Raw genomic sequence first — 5,649 nt, forward strand, 5'->3', positions numbered from 1 at the left:
GGGAGTTTTTCATTTAATAGAACATTTTCTGCCACAAATGTACAAAAGAATTGGTTGAAGAGACAGGACTACCTCCAGACTTTAACCTTGGCATCACAAATCTCCTTTTTCTTCTTCTTTTCAGTGTAGCTTTCTTCCACTTGTGTCCTTTCAACACAACTCTTGCTCTGTGGGTCAGTGAAAAACCACTTGGCTGTAATATATGGATCTCTCAGCTCAATAGATATTAGATAAAGTACAGGTACATAGTTTTGTTACATAATAGCATCTAGGCATTACTCATGTTCTTTAATGGGCTATTGTAAGATTCACACCCATATTTGTCAGTTCATGTAGGGGAAGCCATCTACTAACCCCTTTCTCATACAAAGTAGTCTGGTTTCCTTAAAATATATTTCAAGTATCCTTGAATCTTGATTATTAGGGGACTAAAGCCTCAGAGGGCTGTTGCCATCATTTCCTGGTCACTTTAGTAAAAAGCCATGAGTTGCTCCAGGTACTTGTTGATGTTGTTTGGTGAAAATGATGGGCAACCCAGCCAACTGAGTTTCATTCAACTTGAATGTTTTCTTGCATATCCTACTCCTCGTATAGCTAAAAGCACAAATCATCTTGGGTAGTGTGAGATTAAAATTGGATATTAGATCATAAATCTCCCCTACTTAACCTTTCCCTTAATTTATCTCCCAGACTAGTAAATGGAAGAAGCTTCTGGTTTTCTAGATAGAGCCTTTATTGTATGGTAGTCACAAGGTGATGTTGATTAGAAGGATAGGAAAATAGAAATACAATACAAATCGTCTTAAGTCTAGGCTTAGTCTATATTCGGTATAAAACTCACCAAAACCGAAGGCCACTTTTGGGGAGAGAGACCGAGTCAAGCGCGTGCTGTTAACCGAGAGCCGGGCCAAGTCAAACTCCAGTCCGCGTCTGTCTGTGCAGCACAGCCAGGAGACCAGCGGAGCAGAAAAAAGCCCCACTTCCGTTCTCTCCTTGCCTTTTCAGCTCGCACCCCGGAAGTCGAGTGCATAGCAGGCAGTCTGACATGCGCAGCAGGTGCACTGGCGTGCGTAGCTCATGCCATTGGTCTCCTCCCAGAAAGGGTGGTCCTTAAAGAAAAACTGGTGTCTTTCAGTTATCCTAACCGACTGTTAAAAAACTTTCATATTTTTTTACCACAGTAGGGAGACTTTCACTCCCCACTCTTGCAATACTGGAACAATCTTGACCTCATCCACTTTCTTTAATAACCAAATGTATCATGGCGTGATTAGGAAAGTCATTTCTAAAACCCTATGCAGTGGAAGTAAGGAGAACGTAGAGAGAAATCCTATCTCTGTCTTGCATTTTGGGAAAATCATTTAAACTTCTCTGCACTTACATTTCCTGATCTCTAATATGATGTGCTTGGAGGAAAAATGGTCTCTGAGGCCCCTTCTAACTTTAAGCTATTTTATAGTGTTGTTCTTTTTCTTCCTTTAAAAATAATTATTTTACATATCCGATTTACCAATCAAATACATATAAACATTTTTATATATCTTATTTATGTACCCAGTCCTTCTAATTTCATCTACAAGTGCTCTTCAAATGATCTTATAAATTTGTTTTCCTGCCATTGTTTTTTTTAACTGATCTGTAAGGTACTATTAGCAATAATCTGCCCTTCTCCCCATAATATTTTGCAGATTAGTTTATACCTTTATACTTATTTATTCTTGGAAAAAGCAGTTGCATGGTGATCCCCTTGGCATCAAGATGAGATAGTTCATTGTTCCTTCACAAAATGATGTTATTTGTTGAACTCGAGAGTATATATAATGAAACCAATTCATTTGTTCCCAACTCCCAGAACTTGTGGCCAATCCTTCCATTTGACTGCAATATCCTTATGCCTTTTGATTTCATTTATTGTGAAATGGTCTTTATGGATGTAATTTAGTTGGGCCAGCAGAGCGCCAACTGACATTGGATACAAATAGCTCTCATAATCAAAGGAACAACAGTTAATCTCATGTTTGTAGGTGGTCTAAAATGTTAGCTCTCTAAGGTGTTCTTCTTCCCATACCACTCCAATACTCTCATTATCGAAGAGGAAGGGAACACACAGCATTGAGGATCATTTTCTATTACAATTTCCTTCATGGATTACCACAGTTAAAGACTTCATAATCTTGTGGACAACCTGCAGGTGATGAACCTCTCTGAATTTAAATTGTCTTGTTACCAAGCCATATTCAGTCTTTCCAGCTTGGTAGAATCTGGTAAAACTAGTGTTCAGATGACAAACCATTTGAACTCAGGGTAACCATACAGCAGTGGGGGGCATAGGAGCAGGGCTTTGTGGAATGGAAATTTTTTTTTTTAATTTCACAGTGTGCTTCTTTCTGACATGACACACAAAAAAGTTAAGAGCCCCCTCTTCTAAAAGAAACAAAGGAAAGACATTTCTCTATGCTTCGGAAATATTAATGAAGTTTCTTAGAACCCATTAATTGTGAAAGAATCTTTCTTAATATGCTTCTGGTAAAATAAAATTAGTTCTAATCTGATGTATGTGTGGGCATTATGCAAACAGCACTATGAAAACCAGACACAGGGAAAATTCCAAGGTGAAGTCTGAGATTAAAAAAAAAAAAAAACCATTGTGCACTCATTGCATCCCTCCTGGAACACCCAGACTTGAGCCAAATTTCACCTCTGCTAAAAGCATGTGACTCCTATTGACATCTTGCTTCTGGAGGGAATCTACATATATCTAGAATTTAGTTCAAAGAAGTTGAGAGGATACCATAATTAGGGAAGCAAGTGAAAACATTTATCAGATTAGAATATTCAATTGGGGAACTACTTTTTCAGCAGTCTGGGGAAACTACCTTGCAGAGATTTAATGTGGGAAATGCTTTGGTAGGCACTTCTTTGAATTTTCAGTGAATGAATATTAATGGATGAGGATGAAGAGTTTTTTAAGCTTAATATTCTTTAGTAAACAGTCTACTATCCAGTTCCACAGAAAAGGAAGTATAGAACACTCTATGGGTATTATGAAAAGTATACATAAAATTTGGGGGAGGTAGATAAAATACTAAAAATGTAAAAAGCATACCTTTTAAAAAAAGCACACAGCAAAACAACATAATATCTTGAGCTTGGTTAAGGGTGAGTAAATGTTATTGATTCATGACTTCAGGATGATTTTTAAATTATATAAATGTAAATCATTTCACTTATTCCTCTGGGCACCCTACTAGACCATAAACTCCAAAAGGGCAGGAATAATTACCTAATGTTTTCTTCCCAGGTTCCTCATCCTTCAACCTTTCCTCTCCTAACTCAGTGCTGAACACATGATAGGCATATAATAAGTGTGTAATTATTGATCACTGCTTCATTGTGATATCAGAAAATATAATGCATTCATAATATAGCAAGAAACATACTTTTCTGGAAAGGCATAGAAAGTAGAACAAAAAAATAAAAACAAAAATGACCTTAAATCATATGAATCATTTAAGTGGACAGAACAAAATTGATGAAATCATCTATGTATAATTTTAAAGGGGTCTCCCAGGCTATTTTATTCCCTTTTTTATAGATGAGGAATTGAGGCCTAAATAAGTTGTGACTTGTTTTGATAAACTAAGTTGCTTTACTATGCCAAGGTTGCATAGCTTTAGATCAAATTGATATATTAATGCTATATCATTCTTATACTTCTTTATGTAGTTAACATTAGGAAGTACATTCAACATTAAAAAATTATGACATAAATGATTGTTTTAAACTACACTTTTCAGAAGCAAATATGAAACCACATTCAAACTCTAAGAAAACTTTTTCTTTCTTGTACTGTTTTTTAATCTTATGCCACTTACATGTTTTTTGTATTGGGACCCATTTATGAAAATTCTCTTTTAAAGAAGGGAAACATCTATTCTCTCTTTTCAAGAGTGTCTCATTTTTAGCCTGATCTGGGAAATTAATTTAGATTCTTGCTTTTTATTTGTAGGAATCTGTTTTTAACCATTCAAAGCAAGGGGTCAAAATAATATCTCTGTCAACAGTCAATGCCTTTCCCTCAGTGCCACAAAAAACTATTAAATAACTACTATTTGCAAATCACATTGAATATTATAAGGAAATGTTTCTGGGAGTGAGAAAGACATAATGTCTCTGACACCTATTGGCTGTGTGATCCTGGGCAAGTCAATCTCTCAGGGGCCATGGCAAAGATGTAAAGGTAATTCCTTTGGCAGCATCTTACCACCTATGAAATTACAGGTCTAGGGGGCAGCTAGGTGGCGCAGTGGATAAGCAGCGGCCCTGGACCCAGGAGTACCTGAGTTCAAATCCGGCCTCAGATACTTGACACTTATTAGCCCTGTGACCGCTGGGCAAGCCACTTAACCCTCAGTGCCCAACAAGAAGAAGAAGAAAGAGAGGAAGAAAGAGAGAAAGAAAGAGAGAAAGAAAGAAAGAAAGAAAGAAAGAAAGAAAGAAAGAAAGAAAGAAAGAAAGAAAGAAAGAAAGAAAAGAAAGAAAGAAAGAAAGGAAGGAAGGAAGAAGGAAGAAGGAAGGAAGGAAGGGAAGGAAGGAATGGAAGGAAGAAGAAGGAAGAAAGGAAGGAAGAAAGAATTAAGAAATTACTGGTCTGAGTAAAAGAGGCAAAAACAAAAAGATCCTGCTATCAAGGAGTTTACAATGTAGTATTGGTGGTGGGAAGGAGGGCATAAAGTTATTTATCATACAAGTGCTGTAATATCATGAGAATATAGGCAAGGTCAAACTGAAGGAGGGGGGCGCCAAAGAAAGTGACGAGTGATTTCAACAAATTTTTAAAAAGAAGCTGGGATGAGAGATTGTGTGAAATCCTGTTGGATTCAAATACCGAAAAATTCATCTCCTTAGCGGCTATGGAATGTGTGCAGTGCTCAGAAATGTCGCCCTTTCCCCCTCAGGATTCCGGGATCACCCAGCAGGGGGCAGCGCCAACTTACATTGCTCCGGCCCCAGGCAGCGCAGCACTTCTTAAGGCAGTAAGAACTGTATCCCCACATGCCCCAAGGTCACACTGCTCCTAACAGCTCTACAGCCCCGGGGCCACCGAAATAATGCTTCTACCCTCCCGGCTGTGGCCCCCCGGACAGAACGAAGTAGCAGGTCTAGGCCAAGAAGCTCCCTGACGCAGGACCATGTCACAAGGGGTTTCTAAATGGGGGAAAATTAAAGCATAGGGTGCACCGGGTCTGGAGCGGAGAGAACCACCGCAGGGAGGGGGATGGGGTGCATGTAAACGCTTTCCTGCTATCCTCCCCGGCTGCCTTTGCAGCAGCGCTTCGGGTGCTTGAGGCAAGGCCGGGGAATCCTGGCTCTATTTTCTCCATCCTTAGCCCGGACCTGCTGCTCGGTGCGAGGGAGATCTCAGCGCACCAAAAGAACTAGGGAGCCGGCCAGCAAGGAGAGGAAGAGACGGGAGAGCGGGTCAGAGATTATATAGGGGGAGCTTTCCACGCCTTCCCTCTAGCCGCCCCGACCAGGCTCTTAGCCCCCGGAGATAACCATCCCAACTACTGCCCCCTCCTCCCCCTCCCCCAAGTCAACCGGTGTCCCCTACCCCCCACCTTCACAACCATCTCCTCCCTTCTCCCT

The sequence above is a fragment of the Dromiciops gliroides genome, chromosome 1 (assembly GCF_019393635.1).
Source record: "Dromiciops gliroides isolate mDroGli1 chromosome 1, mDroGli1.pri, whole genome shotgun sequence".
NCBI classification, from domain to species: domain Eukaryota; kingdom Metazoa; phylum Chordata; class Mammalia; order Microbiotheria; family Microbiotheriidae; genus Dromiciops; species Dromiciops gliroides.